The sequence below is a fragment of the Ursus maritimus genome, unplaced genomic scaffold, assembly GCF_017311325.1.
Source record: "Ursus maritimus isolate PB19 unplaced genomic scaffold, ASM1731132v1 scaffold_12, whole genome shotgun sequence".
NCBI lineage: Eukaryota > Metazoa > Chordata > Mammalia > Carnivora > Ursidae > Ursus > Ursus maritimus.
Window position 1 is genome coordinate 27,688,431 of NW_024423564.1, and position 18,619 is coordinate 27,707,049.

At 38.7% G+C, this 18,619-nt stretch overlaps 1 protein-coding gene across 2 annotated transcripts in view; it reads left to right on the forward strand.

Annotated features, from left to right (window-relative positions):
* Positions 1–3,673: 3,673 nt before the first annotated feature.
* The window catches only part of EVI5 (ecotropic viral integration site 5), a 191,778-nt gene continuing 176,832 nt past the window's right edge, over positions 3,674–18,619 (forward strand). For both annotated transcript variants that reach the window (XM_040627036.1, XM_040627037.1), the window contains exon 1: positions 3,674–4,001. The gene's annotated coding sequence lies outside the window, so the exon portion shown is untranslated. The remainder of the gene's footprint in view (positions 4,002–18,619) is intronic.

Sequence of the window (18,619 nt, forward strand, 5' to 3'; positions counted from 1 at the left end):
TCAGGAGTATGCCTCCTTTGCTTTTCCTTTCGGTGAGCAATGACTCACATGGCTGACTTATAAAACACCTTTGGCAGTTGAGAGCATGGTGTTCTGAGATTTAACCCTTGCCAGGTTTAGAGAGAGTAGAGCTCAGGCCCTTTCCTGTACAGTTGACACAAATCAATGCCAAGGGCGTACAGCATTAGAACATAGAAAACTTTTGAATTGCTAACTGAATTTCCCTCAAATTTAACTGTCTCCAAGGAGGGTGCCACTGCCCACTGCACCCATGCTTCCTCTATTTCGAAGTTCCAGAGTGTGAACAGCAGAGAGGTGGAGAGCTGGAGCAGAGGTGGTGTTGGTGTGGAATTCACACAGTAGAATTTCGCTTACGCAAGTGCTCAAGCACTTGTAAGAGATCAGAATTAGCTATTTCTCTGGTTGGATTGAGCTATTTCAGTGAAAATTTAAAGTGTAAGCTCTTTCATCAAATAAATTGAGTGAGTGAAGGAAAGAGGTAAACCAGGGAGATGGCTAGAGGGTCAGAGCTAATGGTATAAGCTTATCTCCTCCGGCCATTTAAGATAAAATATCTCAGGCATTTAACACAGCAGTGATTATTTAGATTTTTTGGAATATGTGTGTGTACATTATATATATATGATATATATATTTATATATGAAGTAGATACCTTGTACACTTATATATACATATAAGTATACACATCATATACATATAGTGCCAATTAAAAAATATAATTTGTACCAATAAAATCAACACCAAACTTGTTCTTTATCATTCATTCGAAATACATTGAACAGCTACTATGCAAAGTACTGGGGCTACTAAGAAGCCTAAGACAGAATATGATTTCAATCATTGCAAAACTCTTGATCTAGTGGACAATATACATAAACCATTTTCTGGCATTAGACTGACTGGGTTCAAAGTGCTGCCTCACCATTTTCCAGTTGTATAAATAGGAGAAAGTTACTTGGTATTTACTAAGTCTCAGTTTTCTCATATGGAAGGCATTCTAATAATACCTGCTTCATGAACATACTACGAAGATTAAAAAAATAATGTATATACAGTCCTTGCCAATACTCATACATGAAGAGTACTCAACCATGTGTTAGCTTATTTTTTAAATAGTAAGTTTCATTTATTTTTATAAATAAAGGTAAAATTCACATTAATTGAAATGTTAACTGTCCATTTTTTGACAAAATGAACACACCTCTGTAACTCGCATCCCTATCAAGATTTTTTTTTTAAAAGATTTTATTTATTAATTTGACACAGAGAGACAGCCAGCGAGAGAGGGAACACAAGCAGGGGGAGTGGGAGAGGAAGAAGCAGGCTCCCAGCGGAGGAGCCCGAAGTGGGGCTCGATCCCAGAACGCTGGGATCACGCCCTGAGCTGAAGGCAGATGCTTAATGACTGCGCCACCCAGGCGCCCCACATCCCTATCAAGATTTAAACAATTTTTATCACCCAGAAATTTCTCTCTTGTACCTTTCAAGTAAATTCCTTGCCAGAGGCAACCAGTTATGTTTGTTTGTTTGTTTTTTCACTACAGATTGAGTTTTGCCTTTTCTGGAACTTTGAATAAATAAAATCATACAGTAAGCACTCTATTGTGTCATTTATTTATTTTTTAATAGGTAATATGTTCACATGGTTGGAAATTGAAAAGGTACAAAAGGGCAGTCAAAAGTGTTTCACACGCACCCAGTTTTCCTCTCCTGAAGCAACCAATGTTATTAGTTCCATGTGGGCCTGTCCCGTAGCATTAGGGGTTTATACCAGGAGCTTTGAGAACTCCGTTTTAAAGGTTACCCAAAGAATATTGTGACAGCCCAGCTAAAACAACATAAAATCAGTTTTAAAAATAACCGGAGTTCTTTTTAGATTCTGATTCCAAATGTCAAATTGTGACATTTTACCTTTCTATGACTTAGGTAATCTTTAAGCCACATCTAGTTCAAGTTCTAACATTTTATGATTTTCATTCATCTATTAAACAAATATGTATTGAACAAATATGGAAATACAACCATGATCCAAAGAAAACCAAGCTCCTGGACTTATGGATGTAATAGTCCAGTGCAGCGGGAGGGGGGGAGAATAAAAATTCAACAAAATAATCATACAATTACAGTTTCAGCACTGTAGGAAGGGACCAACGTGAGGAGGTCCGAAGGTGCTTCTCAGAGGTAGAGACAAGAGCCAAATGAAGTCAGAAGGATGAAGGTTGAAAAAGCTTTCTAGGCACTGAGCGAAGCATATGCACAAGCTCTGTGGAGGGAGGAAGATTTGAGGGCCTGGAAAGGCCAATGTGGCTGGAACAGAGACAGCAGGATGGAAGAGACAGCAGTGGTCTGAGCAGTGAGAAGAGATGAAGAGATGGGCAAGGTACCTGACTATGCAGGGCTTGGTTAGTTAAGGGGTTTTGTCTAAGAGAATGGTAAGCTATTAAAGTGGTTTACCTGGGAAGTGACAGGGTCACATAGCCTTCTGTGTGGAGAAGAGATGGGAGAGGAGCTAGGGCGCAGGTGGGTAAGACATTTAGAAGAGTAGGTTCCTTCACCCTCACCCAGGAAGCTTGGACTAGGGTGGTGATGGAGGAGACATAAAAGAACAGATTCAAGGAAAATTTCAGAGGTAAAATCAACAAGATTTGCTGATACAGTATAGGAGGGAAAGGTAGATTTTCAAGATGTCTCAACTTTCTTATACAAAATGGATTGTTTCAATAAAATTGTTGATTGAAATTAAATAATGGCATGACCTAAAAGTCATGAAAAATTCTGCCTCATAAAATTTCAAGGTTTCAGAGTTTTTAGTTGGGTGGACAGCATGTCTCTACTTCCTATATTTTAGTATTTCCTAAGCCTGTTTTTAAAAAATGGAGACTTTTCCTTTTTCTGAAATGCTTACTACAGTGGAATCCCTTCCGGAGATTGTAAATGTATATCAGAAAATAACCAGGGGCTATCTAATTTCTAGGCAAACAATTCTGGAGTTTTTTTGTGCTGGTAATTACTGTCATTTTGTAACTTATAAATGTATAATGAAAGTAATTTATATTGCCTTTATTATTTTTCTTGCCCGTTTTTCTTGGAGTTGGACCGGAAATAGTAGATAGTTTCTGTCCCGAACTAAGTACTTCTAAGAATTTCTTCCTTGGTATTGGATGGTTGCCCGGCTGGACTTCATATATCTGTGCCCATGCTCTGCCCCCTGCCGGACTCTGCATAAAGCCAGTGCGTCGAGACGACTGAAGGTAGAGGGATTTGCAGTCACAAGCGCTATTCGCACATTGATTATTGTTTTTGAGAGTGACCTAGGTCACCTCTCGGGGAGCTCGGAAGGCCTTTCGGAAGCCTGCGTGTCTGCGTCTCGTGCCTGAGGCCTGGGAGGAGCGTGGGCAATGCGGTAGTGCGAGGCCCGCAGCTGCAAGCTGGGGGTCTTCTCGGGCCCCCGAGGGGGTGTGTCCTGAGCAGCCCTTACATGCAAGGGGCGGTCCAAGAGACTGGGGAAGTCTGCAATTTGTAAGGCCGAGGGCTGGCGCTTTGAAAGAGAGGCGGAGGAGGGAGCGGGATTTCCCCGCCCCCGTTCCCCACGGCCCAATCCCTTCGGCTTCTCCTTTTCTCGACCGGCCGCCCGGCCCCTAACCTGCTCGAACCCATTATGCGGTAGAGGCGGCCGGTCTCTTTAAGGCCCTGCCGCGCCTGCGCCTTGGGCTTTCCTGACGCGGCCGGCCGGACCCTGGAGGAGCCAGCGGGCGGGCTGGGTAGGGGTCGGGTAGTAGTTAAAGCAGCGGCGGCGCCGGGAGGGGTGGGTGAGGGTCGGTGGCAGCTCTGAACTCTCGAGTGAACGCAGCGCTCCAGAGAGGGAGGGGAAGGCGGCCCGCGGAGCCGGAGCGGGGCCGAGGCGCTGAGACGCGGCGGCGAGGCTGCCGGCTGGATGGGAAGTTAATGTTTACGGCGGAGTCCACCCAACGTTTCCAAGGTGAGGGGCGCCGCGCCAGGCCGGGCGGGCCGGGAGGCCGGACGGGCCGCGAGCCCGGGTTCTGCGGGGCGCAACACGGGGCCGAGGCGCGGCGAGTGGGGGCCGCCACCAAACTTGCGGCACGAGCGGGGCGGGCGTGCCCGGCCCCGCCGGGGCCTAAGTTCCCTGAGGCCGCGGCGGCCCGGGACCCTCCTCCCGGGAGCACTGAGGAGGAAACTCGCTCTTATGTCTTCCAGTGGAGTCCCAGGGAGGTGGAGGGACCGGGCAGCTTCGGGGGCGCTTCTTCACAAATCCTGTGGGGGATACTGACCTTTCACCCCCGCCCTCGAGGCCAGAAGTCCGTTCTCCTTGGGTGTCCTGATGGAGTGAGACCGTCCGCTCCCTTTACTTGTAAAGTTGGTTGTCTTCATTTGGCCTCCGGGATTCTGCGCAAGGCAGAATCTCCAGGCCGGTGATGGGCTAGCCAGGTGTGCTAGGTGACTCCCAAGGATGCACTTGGAGAGCGTTTGTAACCATCACGGAATCACCTTATGACTAGCGGGGCAAGCCTCAAATTAACCGCAGAATTTCCGGTAGATTGGATTGTGGTGTTGGTGTTTGCTTTAGAATTGCCGTGATTTCTTTGTGTCTGTCTGTTTTTTGGGCGTCTTAGATCAAGTCAGTTGTCATCTTTTCATTGAAGAGTTAACCAAAACTTTTGTAATAGTTCCTTTGCTTTTCTCCTATCCATTGCTGTTAGAGGTGACTTTGAAAAAGCATTTTCTTGCAAAGATATCTTTTGGTTTACAGTGTAGAATAATAAACTCCTTTCTTAGCTGAAAGAAATCCAGTGCTTCTTGAAGTTCAAGAAAAACTATCTGTTGGTGGTTTTATCTTTGTTCTGGACTGATACGTGTTAGTAGCTTTTTTTGTTTGTTTTGTTTTTAACTTTATTAGTAAACTTTCTTGAGTTTACTTGACGCTGCTTTTCTATTCTAAAATGCTAGCCTTAAGGTCTCTGAGAACTTTGTGTCAAGGAAACAGAAAACTTATTGAAGTATAATATAAGAAAAAGTGCACAATCCTGAGTGCAGGTAAAGAATTTTTACTAAGTATACCATCACAGATCAAGAAACAATGTTTCTAGGTTGGGATTTATACCTAGGAGTGGAATTGTTGGTTTGTGAGATATGTGAATGATAAAACTTTAGTATTAGATACTGTTGAGCATTTTCCCAAAGTGGTTGTGCTAATTAGCAGGGAATGATAATTCAATTACCCCACATTCTTGCTGATGCTTGTCAGTTGGAAACATTTTTGCTCTCCTGGTAGAGATGCAGTAATATATTAGTGTGGTTTTATTTTGCGTTTTCCTGATGGTTGTGGTTTTATGTTTTATTGGCCATTTATATGTCTTCTTTTGTGAGATGTCTTATTTTTTTATTTATAATTTTTTAAGATATGAGTCTTTCTGGGAGGTACACACACACACACACACACACACACCCCTAACTATAAACTATACATAATTTATCTTATTCCACCCTGTCTTTTCACTCTTTTAATGGTGGGTTGTTTGTGTTTGTTTTTGTTTTGATGGATGGACATTGTTAATTTTAATGAAATATATTTACTCTTTTTCTTTATGAGTACTACTTTCTGTGCCCTATTTAAGAAATTTTGCCCAGCCTAAGAATATGAAGATGTTTTCCTATGTTACCTTACAGAAGTTTTATTTTGTTTTACTTTTCACATTAAAGGTGTACAATTTACAGTAAATTTCGGATGGATCGTAAGGGGTCAAGATTTACTTTTAACCAGGTGGATATCTTTTTCACCCAGCATCATTTTTTTTGAAAATACCATACTTGTCCCTCTGCACTGTGTGGCACTTTCATAAATCAGGTGACTGTTTAAGTGTGGATCTGTTTCTGGGTACTTTATTCTATTTTATTGGTCTTTTTGTTATCCTTGCACCAGTATCATTGTATTAATTAATGTAACTGTATAATAAGCCTTGATATGTGATAGTATAAGGCCTCCAACTTTGTTTTTTTAACACTGGGCAGTTCTTGGCTCTTAGCATTTCCATATACATTTCAGTTGTCGATTTCAACAAATTTTGGAAATTGGAATTGAATCTCTATATATATCAATTTGGAGAGTATGTTAACACTGAGTTTTCCAGTTTATGAGCGTGGCATATACCTGTATTTATTTAGGTCTTTTAAAATTTCAGTAATGTTTTGTAGTTTTCTGGACATCGTTTATTTATTCTTAGGTATTTGAAATTTTTTTATGTTATTGTAAATGATTAAGTACAGTCAATCTAAGTCTTTAATCTTCATTCAGGACCTAATCCAAATTCTACCTTGTATGTTCTAGTTTTCCAAGTTGGTTCATTCGTTCTCTTCCTTTTCTCTTTCGTTCGTTCGTTCGTTGTCTAGGACCAATTAAAGAGTTATAGAGTGTTGAGTATATTGACAATCACTGTGTTAGGCCTTTGAGGATACAAAGATGATTAAGATGCTGCTCCTGCCCTTAAGGGGTTTAGAGTCTAGGAGAGGTAAGTAGAAATTCAAGAAGAGACCTTTGTCCTCCACTGTAAGTGCTATTATGAAAATTGGTTTGGCAGCATGCAAAAAGGACATTTAAATCAAACTGGGCAGGGTTGGGAGTGGGGGAGGTAATACGACTGGCTCGCACTGTTCTGAGAGCTTGAGCAAAGGATGTGGGCTGTGGGTAGGTAGGGGCTGCTATTCACTATACATGTTTCTGCTTAATCCCTTGGCTTTCAGCCTTAGCCTCATTCCACTCTTTGGAGTCTGGAGTCTCTCCAAGTCACTGTTTCTAGAGAATAAATTTATGAGATGATATAAATGAAGGGAAACTAGAGGATCTATACATTACAGACTTGATGCAGACTTTAAATTACTAACCTGCTCTTTGGCCCCATACCTCTCCCCCACTGACCACATACTGTCTGGAGACTCCCAAGTCTTGAGCCTTCCTGGGGTTCTGTGAGTGAGGCAATACCAGCTACTTGACCATATTCCCTTATGCAGGCCTGTAGATTTGGCTTCCTCTCCTCTACTCAATTACGAATTCCTCTCTTTCTTGTTTCATGGATGCCATATCATCTTTTATCTGTCTGAGAATGTTAAAGATAGTTTACTTAAGCTTTCTTTTCCCTGCATAGTTTGTTTCTTCCAAGTTACTTTTTGTCTGTTTGGTGTAGCCTCAGCAGTAGAGGCCCTCCTCAGAGTCTTGATAATCTTTGGTTTGGGCAACTAAAAGCTGATGGGAAGCCCTGAATTTGTAGGTGGGACTTATTGACTTCCAGTTTTACTCTATAATCTGCATAGAACAGTTGTTCTCAAGTTTGGTTGCACATTAGAAACACATGGGGAGCTTTAAATACACACACACACACACACACACACACACACGCTGCTAAACCAAATAGAACAGAATCTCTGAGGGTAGGGCCCAGGTAGCAATATTTTTTAAACATTTAGGTATGATTGCATACGGTAAGATACACACATTTTAAGTGTATAGTTTGATTTTGTCATGTATACACTCCTGTGTCACCACCAAAGGATACAGACTATTGTGAAAACCTTAGAAAATTCCTTTATATCCCTTTGTTCTGTCTTCCCCCCTCCCTGCCCAGAGGCAACCACTATTCTGATTTCTATCCCCATAGATTAACATCAGTATTTTCTAAAGTTGTCCAGGTGATTCCCCTGTGTGGCCAAGATTGAAGCCATTGGTTCAGGTGGACTGTTTGAAGTTATTCCAGTGTCTCTGTCTTTCCTTTTGGTCTGGTCGGATTTCTCAGAGAGTCTCGTCCAGTTTTGTGCTTGGAGGATAGAGGTTTGGTTGCCAGTGATCTGGGAACTCAAGAAAGAGGGCTGAATAATGAGCTGTACAACATTTAGTATATAAGGTCACATAATTTGCCTCTTTTTGTTGGGATACCTGTGTCTTCTACCATGTATGGTTTATCGTCTTGAGAGAATACATCTCCAGTCAGCTGCTGCATTGAGGATGGGCCACTTGGTAGCTTGGAGGAGGAATGGGGTCTAGGTTTCTAGCTGTTCACAACTATCACCTGCTCCTTTCTTTCTTTAGTCTTCCCTACCCCCTCTTTGTTCTGGCAATCCCTGAGCCTTTTGAGGATTGTATGGTATATATTAGGCTTGTTCTAAGTTGCCAGCACTGCTGGCTTGTGATTTGGCTGTCTTTGACAAAGTCAGTTACCACTCCTTCATCTTATTATCAGCTTCCAAAATTTTATTGTCATCTCTTCCTCCATTCTCCTGTCCTTGCGGTTTATGAGCTAAAAACAGAACACAACAACATTTTCTTTAACCTTGCTTTAGTAGAGTTTTGGGGAGGGAGGAAAATTAGTTGTGTGTTCAATCTGCCAGCTTAACCTGAAAGTCCGCGTTGTCTGCTTTCCTTTATACAGAAATGTGTTGCCATCTGCTGTTCACTTGTCTCCTTGGAGGGTTATATCTTTTAAATCTCTTTGTTTTCTCTTAGGCTAAATTTATACACTTTAAAGTATTTACCTTTAAATTATGTCCATCCTTTTCTGTGCTAAAATGTCCTTTTTCATACGAAATTTGTGGTGTTTTTTTGTTTGTTGTTTTCTTTTTTTTTTTTTTAAAGATTTTATTTATTTATTTGACAGAGATAGAGACAGCCAGTGAGAGAGGGAACACAAGCAGGGGGAGTGGGAGAGGAAGAAGCAGGCTCATAGAGGAGGAGCCTGATGTGGGGCTCGATCCCATAACGCCGGGATGACGCCCTGAGCCGAAGGCAGACGCCTAACGACTGCGCCACCCAGGCGCCCCTGTTTGTTGTTTTCTGTTATGTCCTTATTTGACAACATAAAAAGCTGCCAACCCCATTTTGCCCTTCAAATTAATTTTTGACAAGTTTCGTGAAATATAAAAGTCTGCTTAACACTGCCCACAATTCTCAGTGGTCTTTGCTCCTCCACCAATTATTTTCCTTTTGTTTGCATATAAAATTAAAATATAACATTGGCAGTTATTACTATCTTGCTGGTTTGCTAGTCCTTCTCTTGGAAACATGGAGGTTAATTAATGCTTTGTAGATGGAACCTGTTGACTGTGGCCTCATATGTGTTTGCTCAGAAAGAATCATCCCATTTCTCATTATTTCAGATTGCCTGGTGTTTATTTGTTGCCATTTCCAGCCCTTGTTTTAATTGTATTGTACTTGAGGAGAGCTTTCCCCTGCCTGTGCTGTTTGCAGTTTATCCTTTAAGTGGCCAAAGATAATGTGGGTTTAGTGCTTGTTAATTGTTCTTTGTACTAATCCAATCCTGACAGTTGTACTCTGAAAAGTGTTCCCTAAAGCTGGTCAAAGTGGCTATTATCTGGTCTTCATCATTGGTTTTGTTATTCATTGTCTTGTGGGTTCATGATTAGGGCTCTCTCCTTGAGGAACTGATGGTTCCTATGTTCTTGGAAGGGACCTTGATGAGAGATAGGAACAGAACTGGCTTTGTTATCAATCATCGCTCTTTTTTGTTTTTCGTAGTAAAGTGCAAGCACTGATGTAAAAGTGAAGATGGGGATTTTGACTAACTTTAAGTTGGTTTTTAAATGATTACTAGCTGTCTTTTTTGGCCTGGTACAGATCTTTTATTATGTCGGAAATGAATCCAGCATTCTCATAAGTTGTGGTAGTAAGTTTTTTAGATTAATGTTAATAGATACTGGATAGAAGTAAAGCTTTAATGAACAGTTGTATAATATGATGTTTAAATGAGATACATGAGAGAAAGAAGAAAAATTTATTTTCCTCAGGTGTACCACAAATCAGGATAGTTTAGAAGACATGGTGGTGAGAAGATAGAGCTTTAAGAAAATTGAAAATGAATTTTAGGGAATAAGCCCATGAGAAGTCTAATGCCTTTGAATATTTATCCGAAATACATGTAAGAGATGAGCACAAAGTTTAGACTCTACTGCCTTTTTGAAAATGTGGAGAAGCTTCTTTTCTAGTGTCATGAGCAAGGTTTATAAAAGTTGTCATGCTAGTCCATTTACATGTAACATACAAGATTGGAAAAAGGAATCAGTAAGTGATCTAGAATTTTAAAGAAGTTATAAAATTATCAATAAGTCATTAAGAACCTCTAAAGATAACACATATTTAGCATCTCCTGTGTGTCAAACATAATGATAGGTATTGGGAAGATAATGGTGATCTATTCTACGTAGATAAAATCCTTGCTCTCACAAAATTTACAAACTAGGGGAAGGCACAGTTGATATATTGTTTCTGAGTGAGGTGATAATTTTGCTAAAAAAAAAAAAAGGAGGGTAATTAAGTGATTAATTTGTTTTAAATCTTGAGGCTTTTTATAATTCGTAAGGGAAAATGCTGAGTGAAGTAGGTTTTAAATCTTAATATTTGCTTTAAAAGTTTTTGGGATAAATTTATATATAGTGAAATGCATAGAACTTAACTATACAGTGCGGTGAGTTTTGATAAATGTATATGCTTTTGTGAATCTCTCTCCCCCACCCCCAATAATCCCTCAGGGTTTTTTTAGTCAGTTCCTGTTGTTCTGTTATTTTTTTTACCACAGATTAGTTTTCCTTGTTCTTGAACTTCGCATAAAAATAGAATAAATTAGTGTGTATTCTTTTTTTGTCTGGCTTCTTTTGTTCAACACAATGTTTCTGGCATTCAAATGTTTTAACGGTTTGATTTAACTGATTTAACAGTTTTTGCACATACCAGTAGTTTGTTCTTTTTAGTTGGTGTGTAATCCATTGTATAACTATAACACAGTTTATCCATTCTCCCATTTGACTATTATGAATAAAGCTGTCATGAATGCTTGATTACTGGTGTCTTTATAGACATACATTTTCACTTCTCTTGGATAAATAACTAGGGGTGAAATTACTGGGTCATGGGGCACATATATGTTTAACTTTAGAATACATTGCCATACAATTTCCCCAAGTGCTTATACCATTCTATAGTCCAATAAGCGGTCTGTGAAAGGTCTAGTTAAGTGACAAAACAGAATTGAGTTTCAGAAAGATTATTCTGGTACAGTGGGGCACAGGACTTGAAATAGGGAAAACACACAGTAAAGTAATGTAGTTGAAAATTGATGTATTCCTGTTTCAAGAAATTGATAGGGAGGGAGAGAATCTTAGGGATTCTAGAGCTATGGTATGTGTGGTGAGGATAAGGGAGGAGTCAGATGACCCCTTGGTATCTGTCGTAGCCTGCTAGATATTGGCGTAGCAGTCATTAATAGAGGGGACACAGTTGAAGATTAGATTTTGGAGGGAAAAGAGGGTAATAAAAATTCTGTTTTGTTTGTGAGTAGTAATTGGGGGTAAAAGGAAGTAGATGAGATAGTTCTGGAAGTGCGTGTCGTGAGGAGAGAGCCAGATTGGAATGGGCATTTTGGGAGCCACTGATACTAGAGAAATGAGCTGATGAAGAGGAGTCTACAAATGAACAGAAGGAGTAACCACTACAGAAGGAAATATAAATCAGGAGACTGATTTAACAGAAACTATAAATCAGGAGACTGATTTAACAGAAACTATAAATCAGGAAACTGATTTAACAGAAGTTGAGAACTTTGAAAAAGGAGAGAAGGACTTGAATATTGTTACTGTGAGTAAAAATTAAGTACTGCCTTTTTGGAGGTTAATTATATTACACACACGCACGTGCACACACACACACATATATATATATATCTGTTAAAATATCACTTTTTTTTTGAGAGAGAGAGCACATGTGTGGGCATGCACAGTGGGGGAGGGGGTGCAGAGTGGGTGGTGAGGGGGAGAGGGAGAGAGGGAATCCCAAGCAGGCTCCACGCCCAGTGCAGAGCCTGATACAGGGCTTGATCTCACGATCCTGAGAGTATGGCCTGAGCCAAAATCAAGAGTCAGATGCTCAACCCACCGAGCCACCCAGGCACCCCACATTTCTTTTGTTTTTTTCTTTTTCAAGTAACCTTTACACCCAATGTGGGGCTTGAACTCACAACCCCGAGATCAAGAACTGCACATTCTACCAAATGAGCCAGCCAGGCATGCTAAAATTTCACATTTCTTGATCTAGTAGGTGTATTTTATAGAATAACTCCTGGAGAAACTGAAATGTGGAAAGATGTGTTTAGAGGTATTCATGGCACCTAGTATATAATAATAAAAAGTTGAAAACAACCCAAGTAGCCATCAGTAAAGGATTGCTAAATTAAATATGGCACATTCTTAGGATAGAATGTTATACAGCTAGTGTAATGCGGTGTATTTGCTATATTTCCTATTGCTGCTGTAATAAATTAACAGACTTAGCAGCTTAAAACAAAAATTTAGTCTCTTACAGTTATGGAAGCCAGAAGTCTGAAATGTTTCCCTGGGCTAAAGTCAAGGTATTGGCAAGGCTGCTTTTAAGGGTAGAATCTGTCTTCTTGCTTTTTCCAGCTGTTAGAATTGCATTCCTTGTATTCCCTGCATTGCATTCTGTGGCCGCTTCCTCCATCTTCTGAGCCAACAGTTAAGCATCTTTAGATAGGCCCAACCCAGATAATCCAGATAACCTCCTCATCACAAAATCCTTGACTTAATCTGCCAAGCCTCTTTTGCCATTTAAGGTAACATTCATAGGTTCTGGGTATTATGATGAAGAGCTCTCTAGGAGGCCATTAATCAAGCTACTAAATAATACTAACAAGGACAGAAGATCAAGGTGCATTAAAAAAATTCTCAAAGAAAAATATGTGTTAGTATGATCTAATTTTTGTTAAGTTAAAAAATACATATATTCTTTTTTGTTAGTACATGTATAGATTTTGTTTTTTTTTTAGAAAACTTGATGGAGATAGACTATATTGCTAACAGGCAGTCTTCGAGAGTAGGACTACAGAGTATTTAAACTTTTAATTTTTTTCTGTGATATTTCAATTCTTAATTAACATGTATTTTCTAATCAGAAAAACCACAATAAATAAAAGGATAGAGTATTATACTGGGTCACCTGTTGCAGAGAGATAAAGAGGCTCTTGGTGAGCAAACTTGGTAAGTGTGGTTTCAGTAAAATGGTGGGGTAGAAGACGGATTGCAGTGAAAAAGTGGAAGGTGAGAAAGGGAAGAATGAAAAGCTAAACATCTTTCCAGTTGCCTAGTTATGAGGGATGGCAGGATGCTGTAAGACCAGGGATAAATAAGATCCAGTGAGATTTTTAAATATGGCAGAGCAGCATGTTTGAAAATTGAGAGCCCAAACTGGGAGGAAGAGAGAGATTGCCTGAATTTTGGGTTAATTGAAAGAGCCTGAGGCCTGAGGTCTTCTGACTTGATTAAGCAGCAGACCCACTTGCTTATGTCAGGTGAGACCTAGAGAGGTGTGGCTATGCATAGTAGTTAAGTTTATAATATTTTAGTTTTATTCTGTATTATCAGATTTTTAAAAAAATCTTTTTTATTCAATATTATCAGATTTTAAAAAAATCCTACATGCTTTTTTGGCTTCTTCTGAAAGTCTAAGGTTATTGTGTAACTATGTAAATTTAGGCTTGCCAATATACCTTTATTGTTTTGGTTTGTACCCAAAACTTCTGTTTCTGTAGCCTAGCATATGAGTATCAGGGAGTAAGACCTTAGTTTTCTAGGTGCAACATTTTGGGATTCTTTTCTGTTGTTGAAACTATTGCGTTAAAAAATCTGCTTATATAAGCTTGTATCAGTTTTCTCTTGACTCTAGAACGTTACAACAGGAAAGCATTGGGGATAACCTTCAGTTCAACCTTTTTTCAAGTTCCTGACAAGGAAAAAGAGCTTAAATAACTTTTGAGGAGCTTAAGTAACTTGCGGAGGCCACATGTATCTTGTAGATAGAATCTGGTACTTTTACCTTGCTGAGATGCTGAGGACCTTTTTAAAAATTATTTCATTGATACTTACTATAAATGTGCCAGGATTTCCTGATTTTTCATATGTATTCTTCTATCCAGTTTTGATTAACATATATTTCCCCCTCTAATTTGATGACTCTTCCTTTATTACTATCAGTGTAATTAAATTAATTAACATTACTAGCATTAAAGTAGAATTTTTAGGACTTTGCTGTGATCTGTATACTATTTAACCCATTTGCAGAATTATGTTGAGGATTCTTATTGCCATTTTAGGATTTTTCAGAATAGTGGTAATTCATTTTTATTTCACATTGGGTATGGAGTGACAGGGCTTAATGTACTTTTTTTTTTTTTTAAGAGAGAGGGCAAGAGAACACATTAGCAGGTGGGGGGAGTTGGGGGGGGGAGAGAATCTTAAGCAAGTTCCATGCCCATTGTGGAGCCCACACAGGGCTCAACCTCACAACTCTGAGACCATGATCTGAGCTGAAATCAAGAGTCGGACACTTAACTGACTGAGCAACTGACTGAGCCATCCCTTAACATATTTCTTGACACAATGCTTGATATGTTGTGTGTACTAAATAAAAAATTCATGTAATATATAATATATTTTAGGAGGTACTTGTTCTGAATTTGTACTTTTTTCAGACTAGATTGAAACATAGGGAAACTGGTATTTTAGTACATACTCTTGCTGCTGCCAGGAAAGAACTGTGTATGCGGATATATCCTTTTTTTTTTTTTTAATAGTTTTTTGTTTGTAACAATGGAAGGTTGAGGTCAGGGAACAGACTGAGTTCCTTACCCATGAACTTCAGCACCTCAGCTATAGCAATTTTAGGTGCAGCTCAAAGGATCAAATTTTAGTTAGCTAGTACACTTAGTGTACTTTAGACAGCATTCTCTCCTCCGAGTCTTTTTTTTTTTTTAAGATTTTATTTATTTATTCGACAGAGATAGAGACAGCCAGCGAGAGAGGGAACACAAGCAGGGGGAGTGGGAGAGGAAGAAGCAGGCTCATAGCGGAGGAGCCTGATGTGGGGCTCGATCCCACAACGCCGGGATGACGCCCTGAGCCGAAGGCAGACGCCCAACCGCTGTGCCACCCAGGCGCCCCTCCTCCGAGTCTTAATACAAAAGTATTTTTGGGGAAATTACATCAGTAATATGGTAATATAAAAAAAGATTTTACAGAATAATAATTTCCCCTTCTGGGAAGGAAAACAACCTTAATTTTTGTTATTATCTAGTAAAATTCTATATTATAAATAATTTCATTATAAGAATTGATGGCCAGAAAAAAAAATGTGGCATGATGTAGTAGAACAAGCATTTTGCTTTGTCATTTTGATTGTTACTTAACCTCTCTGGGTCTGTTTCTTTTCCAGAAAATGTGTTTTCATATTTACCGTGCATGGTCATGAGGAATGCAAATAATAGATGTAAAGAACTTGGAGCAGTAGGGGCACGTGGGTGGCTCAGTCAGTTAAGCGTCTGCCTTCAGCTCAGGTCATGATCCCAGGGTCCGGGATTGAGTCCCCCATGAGCAAGGAGCCTGCTTTCCCTCTGCCTGCTCTGCCTGTAGCTGTCCCTGCTTGTGCTCTCTTTTTCTGACAAATAAATAAATAAAATCTTTAAAAATAATAATAAAATAGAGAAAAATGGTAAATTAAAAAAAAAAACTTGGAGTAGTAACTGGCACAGGTTTTATGTTCAATATAAATAGTAGCTGTTATTTTGTGATTATGATGTTATTAAAGGAAGACTAAAAAAATGCCCAAAGGACAAATGGAATTTATATGGGAGGTAATGTATAAGGAAGATCTGTCTGATAGCAAGATTAATTTGTTTTGTATTCAGTTTTGAATTACCAAAGTAGCTAAGCGGATTAATAAAACTACCTACAAGATCATTTTCTCATGTTAGTGTGATAAATGATAATATCTACATAATGATTGTTGTTTGATGTATTGTGTGTGCTTAAAAATATTATCTTATTCTTTTTATGGTTTAGGTTGGCATAGTAGCAGGAGAGTTCTAGGTTTGTGTAATATCTTTTATGGATTCTTCGCTGAAGTGTATAGCATTAAATAAGACTTCATTTTTTTTAGCATGAACAAAACTTAATTCAGATCCATAGCTCATGGTAATTTTTGTTATTTGATCAAGATGGTTTAAAGGGACACTATTTCTTAAGAAATAAGTGTAACCTAGTAATTAATATATGAATTTATAAACATGAAAAGTATTTTAATACTGGATAGTAGTTGAAATGGCCAGTTAAAATATTTAATTAAATTTTTGAATATAATTGAACTTCTATAGCTCTTAGATTCTTACGCTAAATGAATGCTAATTCCTCAGGGTAATTGCATGCTATATCTAGTACAATTTCGGATACTTTAAACATTTAAAATGCTAAAACTGAGTAGTACTTCTTTCACTTGAAATGTTCCAATCATATAACCTATATCAGCAATACTCAGATGTTTTGAATGGGTTGGAAGAGAGAGAGAGAGAGAGAGAGAGAGAGAGAGAGAGTGTGTGTGTGTGTGTGTGTGTGTGTGTGTGTGTGGTAACTTTGTATGTAGCTTAAGGTATTTCTGACCTGTCTCAGTCCCATAGAATTAAGGGAATTTAGTTAACTAGAGAGGAGTGCATGTGGTACCCTTTAGTAAAGCCCTTTAACAGTGACTATAAATACAGATTTGCAACTATTAAACCATAAACTCATATTATTGGAACATTAAATATAAAACATTAGCAACAAACTGACATTTTATATTTAGAAGATTTTTTTGAAAAAAACTTAAGTCTGGTAAACAGGTTAGTTGGAGTTGGTAGCCTTGGTAAAATTCCATTTTCCTCCAGTATAGGCATGGAGTTGTGATGTGGTGGTCATTGGTTTCTATTCTCTGTTCATTTTTTCTTTTTTCTTTAGAAACTATTGCTATAGTTTACAAAGGGGGAAGGTTTCCTTTTGTGCATAATGTTAAAGTCAGGAAAATGTCAAATGTTTCTCCAGATCTGTCTTACAGATCTGTCCAGTTAATATAAAAATTATAAAAGAGGTTTTTACTGATATTTTTGAGACTTTTTATACTAGTATTACATGGATTAAAGAAAGATTACATACAGTCTGTAATAGGCTATTTACAAAGGAGGTAGGAATTTTCATGTGATATGTTGACAATTTCATTTTCAAATATAATTTCCATCTCAGTATTTTAATTAACTTCTTAAATTGGTAATCAGATTGGTTTTGGGCAGGCCCTGTTCTGTCAAAATCGTCAGGCTCATGACGTGTTCGGATGTACTATTTTCTTTTACTTATATGTTCTACATTTAGTTTTAGCTCACCTTCCTATCAGTGATTTACACTTAACAAGATGATTTTGTTTTGAGGCCAAATGGTTAGTATCCTAGATCCATCATTTTTTAGCTAATGGATCTTGGACAAATTGTTTAACCTCCACAAACATCAGTAAAACCTATATTAGGGTTATTGTGAGGATTGAATAAGGTAATGGATGTAAATCTTGTCACAGTGCTTGGTACATAGTAAAGTATATAGTAGATGATGGTGGTGGCAGCAGTAGTAAATAGTATATCATTGTATACAAATTTTGCTTTTTCGAAATTTAGCTCTAGAGGTAGGAGGGATTAGAGAGAGATGGAAATGCGCTGTATGCCTACAGAAAATAAATTAACTTGGAAATTTGTCATGTAGACATTTAAAGGAAGGAGACTTGTCAGCGATGTTGCTCTTATTTCCTGTTTTTTTCCCTTTCACTGTAGTATCTGTTCTATTTTTTGATTCCTGTTGAAGCCAGTCAGTGCTCTATATCTTCCCTTCTTCCATCTCTCTTTGACAGCTGCTAACTTACATAAATGAAGGACATAGTTTGATATTCTTTGTGGATATTTACAGGCTGTTTTTAAAAATCCATGCTCTATATTTATTGATAATACCCAAAACACGCAAGACATTGCTATTTAAAATATTTATTCCCATGTTTAAAGAATTGGAACAATACTTTTTTAATGACATGATCTGATTTTTATTTTTTTTGAAGATTTTATTTTAGGGATGCCTGGGTAGCTCAGTTGGTTAAGCATCTGCTTTCAGCTCAGGTCACGATCCTAGGGTCATGGGATTAAGTCCCCCATTGGGCTCCTTGCTCAGTGGGGAGCCTGCTTCTCCCTCTGCCTGCTGCTCCCTATGCTTGTGCTCTCTTTCTCTGACAAATAAATAAAATCTTCAAAAAATAGAGATTTTATTTTATTAATTTTAGAGAAAGAGAACGCAAACGGGGAGAGGGGCAGAGGGAAGGGGAGAGAGAATCCCAAGCAAACTCTGCACTGAGCATGGAGCCCGACAAAGGGTTTGATCTGAGGACCCTAGATCATGACCTGAGCCAAAATCACAAGTTGGGCACTTAACTGACTGAGCCACCCAGGCACCCCTGGAACAATACTTTCTTACAAACTGCTTAAAAGATTGAAGATGTATATTACATTTTTACCAGCCTTAAATCCTACTGGAACAAGGTTGAGTATAAGTAATTTTTTTTTCTTTTCACACATTTATTCAGTTGAATATAAAGTTTTTCATGGGCTCAGAATTTCCAGAACTTTGAAGAATGAAGAGAAGTAACAATGTGTACAGGTAAAAGTTAATGATTTTTTA